Genomic DNA, 19928 nt, shown 5'->3' with positions numbered 1-19928 from the left:
TAACAGAATTATTAAAAATATTGGAGTTTAGGGATGAAACGAAAAAGACAACACCAGTAATAAATCACAAAACATCATCGTATTATTTGGAAAACTCACTTTTTGGGATGGAGGAAGCTGAGTTGGGCCCCATAATTCATTATTATGTCGTGTTTATGATGTATCCAACAACATTACCCCAAAAGAAACAGATTTGTGGGGTAATAATATAGTGCGTTTCCAACTGGAGACCATTACCACTAATTTCTTCAAGTTTTTCCCACTTTTTTGGAAGTTGGTGGCTACTTTGTGGAGACATGTCCTATGCCAGGGAGTGATGGGTAGCTGTGACTGAGGACGGCAGAGCTGCACCGGGACAGCACCGGGCGCAGGGCCACCGTCCCTCAGCGCCACCGTCCCTCAGCGCCACCGTCCCTCAGCGCCACCGTCCCTCAGCGCCACACTCCGCAGCACTGCGCGCTGTGCACTACAGGGAGGTGACTGCGGGAGTCACTGGTGAGTGTCACTACACGGAGCGGGAGCAGCCGGTTATGGTGTCCCGGATCTAGCGGCTGCATCGTACACAGGACCCGTCCAGGAACAACGTCCCGCCGACACTGTGAGTAAGTTTCCAGTGTGAGCCGCCCCGGTCTGTGCTGCCGCGGCTACACCGTGTACAGCCAGTGCTGGGGGCTCAGGAGCGCGTCCACAGGGCTATGATACCGGACTGCCCCATACTACAGCACTGCAAACCCAGGCTGAGGCAGGTGTCGGTGGTGGGGCAGTAGCCCAAGTCCACGTCCTGAGTGAGGGTCTTCCTATACATTACAGCGGCTGCAGGGAAGAAACACATGGGGTCTGTGGGGCAGTTTCAGCGCTATTATTACGTTTCCATGATTAATTTTGGGAGCTAAAGTGCAGCATCGCATTTCCAGCAAGTGGATGGCATTTATGCACAGGAAAATCTTTGGCAGCTTGAAGGACTTGGTGTGCACGTACCCTTTATGGGGGGGGGGGGGTTTGACTTTTTGAGCTCCAAACATTCAGAAAAAAAGATTTGGTGTGAAGAAACCCATAGGCTATGGTAAAACAGAGTTCTTAGGAAAGGATTCCTCCTCAAAGACTGCATAAGAAAACTGTTGGAAAACTCTTCCAATCCATTTCTATGGGACATCCACTTTGCTGTCCATGTCAGGAGTTCTTTTTAGTTTTTTTTCTCCATAACCCTTTCACCACCTTGGAATTTTCAGGTTTTTTTTTTTTTTTTTTTTTTGCTGCCCTTCCCATAACTTTTTTTTTCTTATATATTTCAGTCAATATGGCCATGTGAGGGCTTGTTTTTTGCGGGACGAGTTGTACTTTTGAACAACACCATTGGTTTTACCATGTCGTGTACTGGAAAATGGGAAAAAAATTCCAAGTGCTGTGAAATTGCAAAAAAAGTGCAATTCCACAATTTTTTGGGGTATTTTTTTTTACCATGTTCATTAAATGCTTAAACCGACCTGCCATTATGATTCTCCAGGTCATTACAAGTTCATGGACACCAAACATGTCTGGGTTCTTTTTTATTTAAGTGGTGAAAAAAAATCCAAAATTTGTTAAAAAATAAATAAATAAATGCCATTTTCCGATACCCGTAGTGTCTCCATTCTCGGGTCGGGTGAGGGCTTATTTTTTGCACACTGAGCTGATGTTTTTAATTATACTATTTTGGGGTAGATAAGATCTTTTGATCGCCCGTTATTACATTTTATTGAAATGTTGCAGCAGCCAAAAAAACGTAATTCTGGTGTTTTGATTTTGTTTCTCATTACGCCATTTAACGATCTGATTAATTATTTTTATATTTTAATAGATCGGGCATTTCTGACGGCAGAAATACCAAATATGTGTATTTTTAATTTTTTTATTATTGTTTCATTTTGAATGGGGCAAAAGAGGGGTGATTTGACCTGTTATTATTATTATTATTTTTTATTATTATTTATTTATTTACATTGTTAAAAAAAAGTAAACATTTGTGTCACACTTTTTACTTGCTTCAGTAGTCTAGATAGGAGTTCCGAAGCCCCGATCTTCTGATCAGTTGTGCTACAAGCTCTGCTATGTGTAGCAGAAATGATCATCTGCCATGAACGCCGGTCTCTGGGCCGCTTTACTCTCCCCGACTTTGGACATATTCCATACATCTAGAGAAAGAGAGCAGCAGCACTCATTTCCTCCTGATGTAAGCAATTTGTCCAAAGGTGGAGAGATTGAAACGCTGATTGGCCGCAGGGTTCGTGTGATGTCACGCTGTTACAAGATCGCCTGGAGAGACAGTTCTCACACTGCTGGAATGGCACCAGCACTGGAGGTTTGAAAAGGGGTTGTCAGAGTAGTGGACAACCCATAATTGTCAGGGTTCACTTCTTTATCCAAGTTAATGAGGCTGTGCTGCACTACACCTCATAGCTGATGACGGTGCGTTGCTGTGCAGTGAAATATTTTTGTATGTATTGCAGTGGGAATTCAGGTAGTTGAAAAGCCACTGTTCGGATCATGATATATAATGTCAAACAAAGAGGCTACACTGCAAACCTATCTTGTTTTACAGCCTCCTATCAAGCTAAATGTAAATACTTCATTCTCACTGCTAGGTGACAGGTCAATAACAGAATGACAGGTGTATTGTGAGCAGCATTGTATATAGATGATTGCAAGGAAGTCAACAGTGTACACAAAAAGCTGGTTTGTAGAAATGGTAATGCACTTGTGTTCAGGGCCGCTATCAGGTTATTACTGGCATATTGGATCCGGTGAGCAGAGGGGGGCCTGGATGGTGTCACTGGTGATCACTATATTACCTGTACACTGACACTATATACAGAGCTACTGTGTATAATGTCACTGGTGATCACTAGATTACCTGTACACTGACATTATATACAGAACTCCTGTGTATAATGTAACTGGTGATCACTGTATTACCTGTACACTATATACAGAGCTCCTGTGTATAATGTCACTGGTGATCACTGTATTACCTGTACACTGACACTATATACAGAGGTCCTGCGTATAATGTCACTGGTGATCACTGTATTACCTGTACACTGACACTATATATAATGGTCCTGTGTATAATGTCCCTAGTGATCACTGTATTACTTGTACAGTGAGACTATATACAGAGTTCTGATGTATATCACCGGTGATCACTGCATTACTTGAACACTGACAATAAATATAGAGCTCCTGTTTATAATGTCATTGGTGATCCAGACATTACCTGTACAGTGACACTATATACAGATCTCCTGTGTATAATGTCACTGGTGATCACTGTATTACCTGTACACTGACACTATATACAGAGGTCCTGCGTATAATGTCACTGATGATCCCTGTATTACCTGTACACTGACAATACGGAGCTCCTGTTTATAATGTCACCGGTGATCCCTGTATTACTTGTACACTGACACTATATACCGATCTCCTGTGTATAATCTCACTGGTGATCACTGTATTACCTGTACTCTGAAATTATATACAGAGCTACTGTGTATAATGTCACCGGTGATCACTGTATTACCTGTACACTGACACTATATACAGAGCTTCTGTGTATAATGTCTGCAGTGATCACTTTATTATCTGTACACTGACACTAAATACAGAACGCCTGTCTATAATGTCACTGGTGATCCCTGTATTACCTGTACACTGACACTAAATACAGAGCTCCTGTTTATAATGTCACCAGTGATCCCTCTATTACCTGTACAGTGACACTATAGACAGAGATCTCCTTTATAATGTCATTGGTGAGTTAGTGTATTACCTGTACTTCCACTATACACTGTATGCTATGTACAGAGCTCCTGTGTATAATGGCAATGGTGATATTAGTATTGTGGGTTTTTTTAATTAATGATCAGTATTGTTGTATTTGGTCACTGTGTGGTGGTAATATGTGGTTGGACATGGTATGACGGTATTTGTTCTGTGTATTTGGTAGTATTCCGTCACTATGCGGTGGCAATATTCGATCTGGTCATGGTGTGCCAATATTTCTCTCTTGTATGTGGTATTATTCGGTAGCTATGTGGTTTGGTCATGGTTTGGTGGTATTTGTGCCTTGTATGTGGTATTATTCGGTCACTATGTTATGGTAATATGTTATCTGACCATGTTGTAACGGTATTTGTCCCTTGTATGTGGTATTGTTAGTCATTTTAAAAAAATGTATGAGACACATTCCCTTAAAGAAAAAGAAACATATACCTAAAAAGAGTATTGAATATTTTAAGAAATGTTTAATTTGTTATAGTAGAGAAGGGCCCTGCCAAAAGATTCTAGCTTGTCATGATGGCGGCTTAAAAAAATCTTTTGATCAAATCAAAAGCTGAAATATCTATGTATGTCATATAGTGTTCGATGGGAACTGTGAATATGTGATTGGTGAGGATTGGTGCAGAAGTGGAGTTTTTCCAAGAGCGGGCGGTGGGACTGTGGAAAATTTGAGGGGTAAAGGCGGAGCTGGGGTGGAGCCTGGGCGAAGTCTCAAGGAGGCCTGAAAATTTTGCCTGTGAAAACAATTTACCATGAGTAGTCCATGCAGTAAACATAGTGCATAAATCACAATTGAGCAAGGTGACATAGGACACTGGAAGGGAATTAATTCAAATGCAGCAAAATATAACAAAAAGCTCTCATCTGTAACCTGATCAAGGCTGCTTTCACATTACGTTTTGTCACCCATTCATTGGGCCTGTCTGGGCTTTGGGCCAAACAGCCCGCAAAATGTGATCCTTATGCATCAACGGGGCCATAGACTATAATGGTGCCGATAGAGCGAAGTGGATCATTTTTGGGCGTATATGCCTACTGGAGGTGGGCGTACAATAGGAGTTGAGTACCCACCCCTGCACAGGGGGAATCACGAACCATGTCTGCTGCGGTCTCCCATTCTACATCAGCCACAGTGGAGCCTGCTCAGCGGTGACGTCGGTCCCAGCGTCTCACTCAGTCTGATACTGTGCAAAGGGTTACTGCTGCCTTTCCAGGCTCTGCTGTTGTAGCCTGCACTGGTCAGCAGCGAGCAGGCTTTTCTGGGACTAAGTCCTGCTTTGCACACACTGAGCATGCCCAAGGTAAGACCTCTCATTGGAGGTCAGGGGTCACATGCTCAAGTACTGCTGCAGCTCCCATTGGTCCTCTAGGAAGGTCCTGAAGTTGCTCTGGTATTGCAGCAACTTCCATTGGTTCCCTAAGAAGGTCCTGAAGCTGCTGCAGCTATAAAAGGTTTGCATGGCCGCACGGCCATGCGCTAGTATCGCCTCATGTCATGAGCTTGTTATTTGTGGTCGCGCCCGTATGTATGTATTCAGGGACCCTTAAATACCGGCACCTCCGGTGAGGAGTTTTGAATGTATGTATTCAGGGACCCGGCTGAAATAAGCCTCTAGAATACGGCACCTCCGGTGAGGAGTGTTTGTGTGCTTTTCTGGTGCGTGACCACTGACTGCCATCAGCTCAGCAGTTAGCTGTGTTCCCCTGTGACGCTAACAGGGCACAGTATCTTGTTTCTAGCGAATCTGTGGAGTTAACAGAGTTCGCTTATACCGCCATATAGCGCCGCCATTTGCCAGCAGCAGGTTCCTCTCCTGCACGGTGGACCGCGGGTTGCGAACGCACCTATTTATACATATATATATACTCGGTGTGTTCCGCCAACCCTAACAGCGTATAAATGTAGATCAACACAAACATAAAAAGTTGACGTAATAATTTAAACAGAAAGGGAAACCGTATAATTGTAGATGTAGACGCAGTTTACTACATCTGAGTGTCCACCTCCACTAGGTATATACATCCAAAAATGATTCACATCATAGCGCATGTTCTGTCTGTTGTCACCATTATAGTCTATGGCCCGTCGTTGCATACATCCGAATCTCATTTTGCTGGGGGTTCAGACGTAAGCCCCAACGGGGCCACTGAACGGGTGCCCAGATGCAATGTGAAAACACCCTAGCATTTTATTTCCTTACAATTTTAACAGTGAAGTGGGTCAGACTACAGTAGTCAATTAAGATTGCCTTGTCTTGTGTTTTATATAGACTGTTTTATATTGCGACTAGCATTATTGGTACTATATTTATATCTTTATCACAGATTGGTAGCTCATAATATCTGCTCTCTATGTCCCTATAGCACCACATGGCAACTAACATGTATTACATGCTCCAAAAATGTCCTCCCAATATATTTCACTGTTATGCAGCGTCCTCAGGGGGATTATACTATACATAATGGGGACGGCTATCACATAACAATCAATACATCTTTGAATACACAGCAAAAAGGCATGGGTGCATCAAGCCTAAAGAAAAACGTAGAATGTGGATTTGGTGTGGCTTTTTCACACAGATTTCAATGTGGAAAAGCCACAGCATGATAAAGTAACAGCAAAGTGAGGGAGACATTAACCCCGTATCGATATCCATTGTAGATGTACCGCACAAGTCAGTAGCGGGTGTGTGGAGCTGGCTCACGGGTTGAGCCTGCCCCATACCTGGCAGATAATGGCTGTGTGTTACTTCCAGGACCTGTCTCTGACAGCCGCAGATAGAGTGAAGGTCCGCCCATGACTGTTAACCTGCTATATGCAGCAGTGGAACTCTGCCAGAAGCATTAAATGTGCATCGGCATGGGGGCATAATTCTATCCCTGTCACGATCGATCGGGGCGCCGATGGGTTGTAATGACCGCCCAGGGTCTGTTGAAGACCTCCGTGTCTGTCATTATGGAGCTCCCCTGAAATCCAGCCTGTGGCTGAGCTTCAAACGAGAATGTGTTTTTTACTATATGAAGCAATACTGTGAGATTGCTATATATACTTTATATAAAAGAAAAAAGCTAATGATAAAACAAAAATCACAAATGTGGTATCCAGGCTGCGGAGTTGTGGAGTGTGGAGTTGAGGTCCATTATGGTGGAGTCAGAGTTGGAGTCGGTATAAAACGGACCAACTCCATCTCCTAAAATATATAATAAATTGGGTTCAGTATTTCAGTGCAGGATGTGCCGTAAGTGTTTTCATAAGAATTTGGGAATGCTATGAAATGTCCTATAAGGCTGCGTGCCCACGACCAGGAATAGCAGCATTTTGGATTGAAGCGTATTTTTACTGCTTCCAATACGCTGCATTCTACATTACAAGCAATCCTATGCCCACTGTGCTCCTAACACTGTATAAACTCACCCGCTGTGCAGGTTTACGAGCCACAGCATATGAATTTCTGTAGCGGAGACGCTACTTTCTGCTGCGTATTTTCAACAATAGAATGCCAATGCATTTGGTGAATCCGCATGTACCTAAACACAAGTGCGATAAATAGAACGCAGCCAAAATACACAGCATCCAAAATGCTACTATTCCTGATCGTGGGCACATAGCCTTAAAGGGGTTGTACACTACTAGGACAACTCCTTCTTAAACCAAATGTTATGCCCCAATAAAATAATAAAGCCTATACTCACCACCCATTCCAGCCTATACTCACCACCCGTTCCGGCGCTGTTCCTACAGTGTCGGCACTCGCTCCCCCCGGGGCTGTGATGCGGTGTTGTGTCATGTGATGTTGCGTCCAAAGCTCTGCTACTTCCTGATCGTGGGAACATAGCCTTAGAGCAGTCAGTTACTCCAATATAAATACCTACATATAAATACCAATGTATTCACAGAACTCAAGGGACTTGTTAAGGTGCTTGGTCCAAAGCCCTTAATGCAAAGGTTTTAATTAATGTACATTTCAAAGACATGTATGACTATATATCTAGTGTAGGGGGTGGGAGGGTGATCGTACAAAAAGCCTATTACATCAAAATGAGCCCTAAACCTGTCAAAAGTTTGTCATCGGTGGCACCACTACATCTTTTGTTGTTTTTTCAGTGCTGGAGTGGCACTTTAAATAAAAGCCCCCTGCCCCCGATCATACACTCACCCTCTGGTGTTTTCCCAAAGCCAGTCCGGTCGCCCTGGCCTGCTCTATCTTGTGAGCGCAGCTTCTGATTGGCCGGAAGTGAGAAGCTACGTCACACGCTCTTAATACAAGTATATGAGAACCAGGCCAGGACAAAGCTTTCATAGAGATGTACTGAAAAGTGACCTCCGCTCAGCACCATGAAACACTAGAGCTGCGAGAAGGTCACTTTTTGCCTGAGACCGACGGAAGCGACGCTGGAAAATGATGAAGGCGGCAGGTGAGTATGAGAGAAGGGGAGGGGATTTACATTTAAAGCACCACTCCAGCTGTGCAGTAGATAAAAACACTGGAGCGGTGCCTAATGTAATCAGTCTGTGCTACACAACTGTTCAAACCAAGCGCAAACACTTGGTGCACCCTTGTCGCGGCCAGACTTTTCAGAACATTGTCCCACCCACTTCCTTTGTTTCTATATCCAATTTCCTAGAATGCTCACTGTCTATGATCTTTGCCTCCATTATTTCCAAATAATGTACTTCTAAATTCCTTCCTCGACATCTGCAGGCAGTAGAGTACTTTATTTTGTCAAATGTACTTAAATAAGCAGCTTCAAACTAGAAGTTCTAATTCTCTGTTTTGTAATTTGGGGCTTTGTATAAATCAATCTCATATTTAAAGAGTGGGCACAACTTATTGCTGCCAGGAAAAAAAAACAGTATAATATTTTCCATCAAATTCTATATTTATACACACTGTAATCTTGCTTCTCGGCCCCTGACTGTCACATTGTGTTGTTGCTGATCTGGTTGAAAATACTGAGTGTCATTTCTTGCACTAAATATTTTATGTTGTATTTTTACTGTTGAAAAAAAAAGTAATAGAAAACTGTTGCCATATGTACCTGCTATGTACCTGCTAGCTAAATTTGCCATGCCGAGACTGTCATCAGTCACTTGTTAATGCTAAAACAATGCTGCATTTAATCATGTTGTCAGCTACATACAGTGTCAGCGCCTGCTGTCACTATGCAACTCATCCAAACATTCCATGCTATTGCTGTCAGACATAATGGTCTGTAATTCATAGTGTGATCATGAATATACCAATGGTCTCTAATGCCAGCATTCATAACATGTTGCAATTTAGTGTCCCCAACCTTGCCTTGGAATTGACAATTTTGTGGTTTGCATACTGTATATTAGAATGTATATTGTAGAAATGGCAATGTATTGCTCTCGACTTTATGATTCATGTAAAAAAAAAGCAGATGAGTATTCCAGTAGAACCATAAAATGCATATCAGTGTTTAAATGAGATAGCAATATTTATTTTTTTCTGACTTTTACTGTCCCTATCCTAAGCCAAAAGCCCTGTTTGAAAATGCTGGAACTGCTAAAGAAGTGGTTTTCTGCTGTGCCCGATTGGGCCCAATGATATACATAGTCAGCCATTTCCCTTGAAAAAGTCTTGCCTAGCTCAAATGTGGGTGTCAGTTCTATATGAGAGCTGATACCCTGCACAACACCCACGATCGGTGCTAGCTGATGCCGGGTCATTCCATGTCAAGTGAGCCAGTGAATATTACCACTATTTTTTATTCTTTTCAGAATGTGTTCTTTGGTAATAGTGTGTTAGAGAATGAAAAATGTGACGGAGAAAAAATTGTGTAAAATTTTTTTAAATTAATTTTCAAAGTTGTGAAAAAATGCACATTCCTATGTTGCCTGCCTTTACGTTTCTCCTCATCACTCAGGCAAAAAACATCAAGAGAAATGGGAAAAGCACAATTTAATTCATAACAATATAGGCTTTCAATAAATATGTCACAAGAGTGTCTTTGTTAATACTAATGTGGAATCCAATGCCGCTGGATATCAGCTGATTCTGATAGCTGATACCCGGCACTAAGTGCCAGGAACGGCCTCACGCCACTCCCGGCACTTTAACCTCCTAAATGCTGGTATTGAACTCGATCGCAGCATTCCGGGAGCCGGCAGAGGGAAAATAGCCGCTCTGCCGTTGGATCGGAGACCCCAAAGCGTCATCACCAGGTCCCGATCGTTGCCATTGTGATGCTATGTGATGACGACATCCGGGTCATCAGAGCTAGTAAATTGCTAGATCATGCTCAGAGCATGAGGAGCAACTTTTTTTTTTTAAATTTGTATATTAAACATCAAAAGAACAAAGAACTATAAGACATACATGTTGCTTGCAACCAAGCCAGTACAAATGTATAGCACAAGTCATATCAGCACATATCTTGGTATATAGACCCAGTCTCAGAAAACTTAAAGTAATACAGTATATCCACGGACGTGTAATAAAACTCTAAAACGGTCTTGCTGCCAAAACCAATTCCATTTTAATTGTGTTTAAATGTTGAAACGAGGCGCGAACCAATGTAGAATTCTACTATTTATTATAATGAGGCAAGGCTATCTGCCCCGTGATGACATGGTGCTTAGCTAAAGCACAGCAAACCCGTCCGTGAATTCTGGCAAACTCAGCATCAACCATGCTGATTCCAGTTCCACTGTCAACAAACACAGAAATGTCCTTGGTTTTGCTCTCCATCACCACCTCTGCTGGCAGGACCAACCAGGTTACTGCAGGTTAATGAAAAATGCACCGCTTGGTTATTTAACTTCAGACTACCAAGTGTTAACCTTAGACATTGAAGGACAGGCCCCAGTAAAATATCCTTTTTTGCCAAAATACACCCCCCCTTTTCTTGCTAACCTCCTGTGAAATGTCCAATGCAGAGTCACCCCCTAACTACATGGGTTCTTCCGCCCTGCTAAGTACTGGTTTACTGCTAGACTGCTCCCCTGGCAAAGGGGCAATACCCCAAAAAAGAGGCTGCAAAGAAGGTGGTCTTACCCACCTATTCCGAAGACATCTACAGTGTACACAAAGACGAAGACAGAGCGGCTTCCATGAACTCTGGGGTTTCGTACACTGCCAAAACATCCTTCAACCTCTTAGTGAGACCCTAAAGAAATTGGCTTCTGAGAGCTGAGTCATTCCACTTCATATCAGTTACCCACCTGCGGAATTCAGAGCTATATGTCTCCACTGACCGATCCCCCTGCCAAAGGCGACGCAACCTGGACTAAGCCAAGGCAACTCGGTGAGGGTCATCATACATAAGGGCAAGAGCCCCCAAAAATCCATCTACAGACTGGAGACAAACGGAATCTTGTGGCAAAGAGAACACCCAGGATTGTGGATCTCCCTGTAGCAGAGACATCACAATACCCACTTGTTGCTCTTTATTTGCGGAGGAGTAAGGGCGAAGCTTAAAATAAAGTTTGTAAGCTTCCTTAAACACAAAAAACTTTTCCTCCATAAAATCCGGGAGAGTGATCTTGGGTCTGGATCGGCCTACCTGCACAAACCTCAACCTCAGCGACCTGCTGTCTCTGCTGCTGAACTTCATAGCAGAGGTCATTCACCTCCAGAGCAAATGCACTCCACCAGAAACGGTACCCCCGTGATGTCCACTGCCGGAACCAGAAGTGTGCAAGTGGAGCGCACATGTGTTCCACCTATACCGGAAGTGATGTATACACGTGAGTCAGTGTAACACTTAGTGCGACCCACCGCTTGCACATCAGTGAAAGCAAAATGCGTCCCACCGTGCATAACAGAGCATATATACGCTCTAAAGAAAATGGGGGCCGAGACACAGAAATATGGAATGTCCCCCAATATATGAAGAAGGATGAAAAGGGGATCACTATGTGTCCAATATTTTAAAATAACACTCAAATAATCAGACAGCAAAAATTGAACTGGAGGAACAATTTAAATATAAAACAGTTGTATATATGACAAGAGTCAATAAATAATGCCATTCCCCAGCTGAACAAGGGAATAGAAAAAGTCCTTATATGAGACCCTCCAAATTAGGCAGGTCCCCATCAGGAGATTACAATCACTCCGTCAGTCATATATAAATCGGCTGGTTTCAAAGTGCCATACTATATTAGAGTGGATTCATATGAAACTAGAGAAGTTTAACTGTTCATTGAGTTCTCCCGGACTCAGGGACTCCAGCCAGAAGATCCATCGTGTATCCCTTTGGAATATCCTTTTATCACAATCTCCCTTTTGGACTGAAGCACCCGCATGTATGGTATTATCATGACATGTGAGTGGTGTATTCCTGCCGTGTCTGATGTCCCACCGGTGTTTACTGATACAGACCCGCAATTCACGCTTGGTCTTTCCCACTTAGTCCCTGGGACAGGTGCATGTGCAGAGATACACTACTACCAAGGTTTTGCAGTTTGCAAAGCATGTCAAGTCATAGGTCCTCTTAGTTACTGTGCTTTTAAAGTTTATACTGGCAAAACTAAAATGACCACACTTGAATGTACCCCGTGAACTGTTTTGTAACCACATGCTCTCCTTTTCAGGCTGTGAAAAAATGAGTATGGACCACAAAATCCTTCACTGACTTCCCCCTTCTATACATAATTGATGGTTTTGGGAGACAAATTCCGAAAAGTCCTGGCCTACTCTTAGTACTTCTCCAGTATTTTTTAGTGATGTCCATAACTCTATATGACTGATCGTCAAAGGTTGCAGTCAGTCTGGTCAGGGGATCTGAGTCAGACTTTATATTGGGGGCCAGAAGGGATTATCTGTTAATCACTTTTGCTTGCTGGTATGCAGAATTAATGACCTCTTCCAGGTACCCCCTGTCCCTATATCTCCATCTGAGATCTCTGGACTGTTAATGAAAGCCAGCCAGTGATGAGCAGTTCCAAAGGTACCTTCACACTAAGCGACGCTGCAGCGATACAGACAACGATGCCGATCGCTGCAGCGTCGCTGTTTAGTCGTTGTGTGGTCGCTGAAGAGCTGTCACACAGACGGCTCTCCAGCGACCAACGATGCCGAAGTCCCCTGGTAACCAGGGTAAACATCGGGTTACTAAGCGCAGGGCCGCACTCCTCCTGCATCCTGTGTCAGCGCCGAACATCTCCGGCATCTCCCACAGAGCACAGCGGTGACGTCACCGCTCTGCTTTACAGCCGGCACTTACACAGGATGCAGGAGGAGTGCAGGGAAGCGGACGCCGGGCACCGGAATGTGAGTATGTGTTTTTTTTTTTTACTTTTACAATGGTAACCAGGGTAAACATCGGGTTACTAAGCGCGGCCCTGCGCTTAGTAACCCGATGTTTACCCTGGTTACCAGTGAAGACATCGCTGGATCCGTGTCACACACACCGATCCAGCGATGTCAGCGGGAGATCCAGCGACGAAATAAAGTTCTGGACTTTCAGCAACGACCAGCGATCTCACAGCGGGATCCTGATCGCTGCTGCGTGTCAAACACAACGATATCACTAGCCAGGATGCTGCAACGTCACGGATCGCTAGCGATATCGTTTAGTGTGAAGGTACCTTTAGCCTAAGGAACTGCCCTTTGGGGATTCCCCTTTTGAGTTGTGGCAGGTGATGGATCTCCCATTTTAAAAGGCTATTGGTAGCCATTGGTTTGCAGAAAAGAGATTTACTCAGAGAGCCATCAACATATCTGGATATATTCACATCCAGATATAATATGTTATCTCCACCTACCTCATAAGTAAAGAACAAGCCAATATTGTTGTTATTAAGATGGCTTATGAAGGACTCAAAGGAATCTCTGTCCCTGACCAGAGGACGAGGATGTTGTCAATATATCTGCCCCAGCATAATATCCCGGGGCACTAGACAACATTATCGACCCTAAAGACAAGTGTATCCTCCCACCAACGCAGGAGCAAATTGGCATAAGTGGGAGTACAAGGGCTACCCTTTACCGTGCCCCTGAGTCAGTGGTAATACTTGCCATTAAAAAGGACATAATTATGCTGTAGGACAAACTCCATTAGTTCCAAAAGGAGCTTATTGTGTGGTCCAAAATGTATCCCTCTACTACTGAGATAATGACCCATTGCCTCTAAGCCCACATCATTCCTGATGCTATTGTATAATGCCTCCACATCTATCGAGGCCAAAATTTTACCAGGCTCCAGCATTATACCTTCTAATTTGTTCAGAAGGTCCATTGTATCCTTCAGGTATGAGGGGAGGGCCATCACAAAGGGTCTCGGGAGGTTGTCCAAATATACACCAGTTTGACAGGGGGCATCAACTACCCGAGATGATTGGTTGTCCCTTGAAGGAGCTGATGCCCTTATGAATTTTGGGAAGAGCGCAGAAAAATAGCTATGACAGGACATTTGGGAAGAAGATAGTCATATTCATTTTTTGATAGCAAACCCATTTCCAGTCTTCCAAGGAGAATACTGGTCAACTCAGAAATATACAGTGCGTAGGATCTTTACCTAGGGTCTCATAGGCAAATTGGTCCAACAAGATTCTTAGACACATATCAACTTAATCACTATTGTCCAGTACCACCGTATTTCCACCTTTATCCTAAGGCTTCAAAACTATGTCCCTATACCTATTGAGGTACTCCAGGGCCCTTTTCTCCGTGAGCAAGAGGTTGGATCGAGTTGTTTCATATCAGGGCTAATCTGGCTAATCTCTACAGTGACCAATTTGAGAAATTCTTGATGCTTCCCATGTCACTAGAGGGTGGCATCCTCACAATTCTTGGCTTGAGATCTGAGAAAGGCCCTTTACCAATCCCCCTCTGTTCCTCTTTAGACAGTTCTGCAAGTAATCTCTCATCAGGAGGTCCTCCATAGAAAATACCCAGTTGACAGTTTGATCTATAGTTGTTTACAAAAAAAATTTCCATTTGAGTTTTTTTCTTGGGAATAAATTAAGATCTTTAATCCACAAGAAAAGATAAAATATAGTGGTATGTGAGACCGTTTGATAGTACCTGGCGTTCCAACTCTCATAGCACATACAATGATAGATTAATAATCTGGTTGCCACTCTTTGCCGTGGAGTCCCTCAGAAGATGGTTGCTTATTGTCTGTGAGTTTGTAATGTGGTACAATTCCATAAATTGTATTTGGCTATCCCCTTTGTTTCTAAAAAAGATAAGACAGGTGGCAAGGGAGAGCCAAGTGATGAAAATTGTTGACATTTTTGTGTCATTTGGTACCCCCCTTGGCTCTGTCATTTCCTTTAGCCTCCCCTCTTCCCACGTCCAATAGCCTTTTGATATGTTCTTGCACCAGAGTATCTTGATCCGGACTCAATGTCCGATGACTCTGTGTCAGATGAGGAAGCGTCAGCTCGCTGGATTATCCCTTCTGGGACAAAGGAAGGGTATGCCCGTTTCTCTTTAAACTCTTAACAGTCAATCGCAAAACGTTTGTTTCCTGTCCTTGATATTAAGTTGATAGCGTTCCACCGCTGTTTTAAGGGTCTCCTCCTCACTAGAGAATTCTGGGATGGTCTTGTGTTTATAGGCTTCTTTGGTTAGTTCTTTGAATCTAATAGAAGTTTTCTCCAGTGTATCCTTTTCCTCATCCAATAGTAATTGCATCAATCCTATTGAGGACGCTATTGATTATTCTTCCCACTTAGCCAGAAAAGTGGGTGATCTACACCTAGGGGCTGGAGCAATGTGAATTCTCAGACCTCAGGGCACAGCCCTACGTTTAATATAATTATCAAGTAGTTGTACTTCCCACCACGATTTCAAATTGTCCTTCAAAGCACCAAAGAGATCTACAAAAATATATTTAATGTTGGGGCCAGCTGCAAAAGTATTATCGGACTCAACTCCAGAAAAAACTCCCTAACATCATCCATCCATCCATCCATCTCTTAGTGTCACTATAACCTGACAGAAAGCCAGCCACAAAAGGACCACAATTGAAGAAGATGGTTAATTTTTAGACTGTTTTTAATTTTGAAAAACATGAAAAGTCTGACAGTGCACTGTGTTATTACATAGGCTAATGGCTACTACTAAGTTACCATTCTTTTGGTAAGATCACGTTGACAATACTAATGCTATGAATGTATGTTAAAGAGCTTGAAATAGGTTGGATACAGTCCTTGGAGACTTTTTACTGAAATTAAAGGCTTTTCAGTTTTTCAATTTGTGGAGAATCAATAAGCTGCAAAATTTTGTGAAAAAAATTGAAAAAAAATTGTAAAATATAAAAGATTCATCTATAAAAAAATCATGTTAAGATTAAGATTTATTATCAGGAGGCACCAAGAAGAGCAAAGGGAAGGTCCTACAACAAGGATTAGAAGCAGGTTGCTGCTGGGAGATGTAGTTTTGGCAGCTCTATAAAACTCGATGGACACAGGGAAATGAAAAAAGACACAAAGGTACAGATAGAAACTTTTGCCCTGATTAATGAAGGGATTTCACAAGTTTTCTTGTGTAAAACACTTTCGAATGTTTCAAAAATGTTGGTGTTTCTATGTCAATGTCAGCTAACTTCACCAAGACGGGCAGATCATGGGTGGAGTGTGGTGTGGCTAAGCCTGCCCATCTAATCCATCATGAGTTACACCACTGTAAATTTCCCTAGAATGTATGTTCCGATAGAATGTGCATTTCTGGTGCAGGTGCACTGCAGTTGTAAGGTGCACAAAATTAATTGGCTTACAACTCTAAGTGAGTGACGTGCACCTTACTATAGTGGTTCAATTAATTAAAACTGGCATGCACAAGCACAATGCCAGTCTTAAAGTGGTTGTACCACGAACAAAGTACATTTCAATTAATAGATTTTGGAATAAAAATAATTTCCACATTTATTTAAAAATGTTCTTGTGCTGAGATAATCTTATAAATGTGCCCCTGCTCTGTCCAATGTAATGACTGTGTCTGACCGTGCAGAAACATGTTCTGATCATACCTGATTATACCACAGCATCTGGGCGAGGGAGAAAGCAAGAGAGAGTATACAGACACTACAGTATGGGATCGCAAATGGGTGATTCTTTCTGTGAGGCAAAACATTATCCTGCCTTTTTTAATCACATGAGCTTCTAAGGTGTCTCCAGCACTCTTAGCTCATCATAAATCACATCAATGACATATGAGCACCAGGCGCTGAAGCTCCTGTTTCACTGTCCTAATTTATGATGAGCTTAGGGGACAAGAGATTTGGCAGAAGCACTCACTCGTAATAAAACAGGCATAGTAATGTTTTACCGTACGAAAAGCAGCAGCTGCAAGACACTGCTATGTCATTAGTATAATCTCTTTTTATTCCTCCCCTGCCCAAGAGATGTGGTATGATCAGACCATATTCCTGTATGGTCAGACACGGCAATCACACAGTACACAGTAGGGGCACATTTATAAGATTATCTCAGCACAGGAACATTTGGAAGACAAATATTACAGCAGATCATAATCGTCACTGTAATTGCAACTCATCCTGAGATATCGGGTTTAAAATGAGAGCTGCATGTGTGTGCTAACTCACACTCCGGGCTCCCACTTTAACCCATTATATCGCAGGCTGGGTCATGACTACAGTGGCAATTTTGGTCTCATTTGAAGGCTAAGTTCACTCAAACATTTAAAAAAAATGTACTGTTTACAGTGGGGAAAAAAATATTTAGTCAGTCACCAATTGTGCAAGTTCTCCCACTTAAAAAGATGAAAGAGGCCTGTAATTAATATCATAGGTAGACCACAACTATGAGAATCAAAATGAGAAAAAGCCAGAAAATCACCATGTCTGATTTGGCAAGATTTATTTTGCAAATTATGGTGGAAAATAAGTATTTGATCACCTAAAAACATACAAGATTTCTGGCTCTCACAGACCTGTAATTTCTTCTTTAAAAGGCTCCTCTGTCTTCCACTCATTACCTGTAGTAATGGCACCTGTTTGAACTTGTTATCAGTATAAAAAGATACCTGTCCACAACCTCAAACAGTCACACTCCAAACTCCACTATGGTGAAGACCAAAGAGCTGTCAAAGGACAACAGAAACAAAACTGTAGCCCTGCACCAGACTGGGAAGACTGAATCTGCAATAGGCAAGCAGCTTGGAGTGAAGAAATCAACAGTGGGAGCAATAATAATAAAATAGAAGATCTCACCTCGTGGGGTCAAAATGATCACAAGAACGGTGAACAAAAATCCCAGAACCACACTGGGGAATCTAGTGAATGACCTGCATAGAGCTGGGAGCACTGTAACAAAGGCTACCATCAGTAACATAGTACGTGGCCAGGGACTCAGATCCTGCCGTGACAGATGTGTCGCCATGCTTTAGCCAGTACATGTCCGGGCCCATCTGAAGTTTGGTAGAGAGCATTTGAATTATCCAGAGCATTGGGAGAATGTCATATGGTCTGATGAAACTAAAGTAGAACTGTTTGGTAGAAACAAAACTCATCTTGTTTGGAGGAGACAGAATGCTGAGTTGCATCCAAAGAACACCATACCTACTGTGAAGCATTGTGGTGGCAACATCATGCTTTGGGGCTGTTTCTCTGCAAAGGGACCAGGACGACTGATCCGTGTACATGAAAGAATGAATGGGGCCAAGTATCATGAAATTTTAAGTGCAAACCTTCCATCAGGAAAGGCATTGGAGATGAAACGAGTATGGGTCTTTCAGCATGATAATGATCCCAAGCACACCGCCAGGGCAACGAAGGAGTGGCTTCGTCAGAAGCATATGAAGGTCCTGGAGTGGCCTAGCCAGTCTCCAGATCTCAACCCCATAGAAAACCTTTGGAGGGAGTTGAAAGTCCGTATTGCCCAGCGACAGGCCCAAAACATCACTGCCGTGGAGGAGACCTGCATGGAGGAATGGGCCAACATACCAACAGTGTGTGCCAACCTTGTGAATACTTACAGAAAACATTTGACTACTGTTGTTGCCAACAAAGGATATATAACAAAATATTGAGATGAACGATTGTTAATGACCAAATACGTATTTTCCACCATAATTTGCACAATAAATCTTGCCAAATCAGACAAGGTGATTTTCTGGATCTGTTTTCTCATTTTGACTCTCATAGTTGTGGTCTACCTATGATGTCAATTACAGGTCTCTCTCATTATTAGGGGTCAGGTCCCCACCTCTGCACAGGGTGAATCTCGAGCCATCTCCGCTGCGGTCTCCCATTCTTCTCCTGCCGCAGTGGAGCCTGCTCAGCGGAGGCGTCAGTCCTATCGTCTCGCTCAGTCTGATACTGTGGAAAGGGTTACTGCTGCCTTTCCAGCTTCTGCCATTGTAGCCAGTACTGGTCAGCGGCGAGCAGACGTCTTTGGGACTAAGTCCTACTTTTCCCCTTCTGAGCATTTCCAGGGTAAGATCTCTCATTGGAGATCAAGGGTCACATGCTCAGGTACTGCAGCAACTCCCATTGGTCCTCTAGGAAGGTCCTGAAGTTGCTCAAGTTCTGTGGCATCCTCCCATTGGTCCTTCTGGGAAGGTCCTGAAGTTGCTGCAGCTATAAAAGGTTCGCATGACCGCACGGCCATGTGCTAGTATCACTCTATGTTATGTGCTTTGCGCCAGTGTGGTCTTGTGTTTACGTATTTAGGGCCCCGGCTGAAATAAGCCTGTAGAATACCGACACCTCCGTTGAGGAGTTTTGTGTGTATGTATTCAGGGTCCCGGCTGAAATAAGCCCCTAGTATACCAGGACCTCCGGTGAGGAGTTTGTGTGTGTGCAAGACCACTGACTGCTATCAGCTCAGCAGTTAGCTGTGTACTCCTGTGAGTCTAACAGGGCACAGTGCTTTCTTTTGTCGGCGACTCTGTGAAGTAACAGAGTTCGCTTATACCGCCATATAGTGCCATTTGCTATCAGCAGGTTCCTCCTGCACGGTGGACCCTGGGCTTCGAATGCACCAATAACTTCATCTATTTGCTTGGTGCGTTCCGCTAGCCCTAACACTCATCTTTTTAAGTGGGAGAACTTGCACAATTGGTGGCTGACTAAATACTTTTTTTCTCCACTGTATACACTGTTGTCATACACATTAGCACGGTGTGCAGTGAGACGTGTAGCTAAACTTCCTGTCTTCTTGAGAAAAA

The 19928-nt window shown here is 43.1% G+C and overlaps 1 long non-coding RNA gene across 1 annotated transcript in view; it reads left to right on the top strand.

Moving 5' to 3' along the window:
- The first annotated feature begins 518 nt into the window (after window positions 1-518).
- LOC143784541 (uncharacterized) overlaps window positions 519-19928 on the top strand; it is a 549109-nt gene continuing 529699 nt past the window's right edge. The window contains exon 1 of the long non-coding RNA XR_013217810.1: window positions 519-598. This is a non-coding gene — a long non-coding RNA (uncharacterized LOC143784541). The remainder of the gene's footprint in view (window positions 599-19928) is intronic.

The sequence above is a fragment of the Ranitomeya variabilis genome, chromosome 1, assembly GCF_051348905.1.
Source record: "Ranitomeya variabilis isolate aRanVar5 chromosome 1, aRanVar5.hap1, whole genome shotgun sequence".
Taxonomy (NCBI): domain Eukaryota; kingdom Metazoa; phylum Chordata; class Amphibia; order Anura; family Dendrobatidae; genus Ranitomeya; species Ranitomeya variabilis.
The sequence above is the reverse complement of the archived record's forward strand: the minus strand, read 5'-3'. Positions and strand labels throughout refer to the sequence as shown.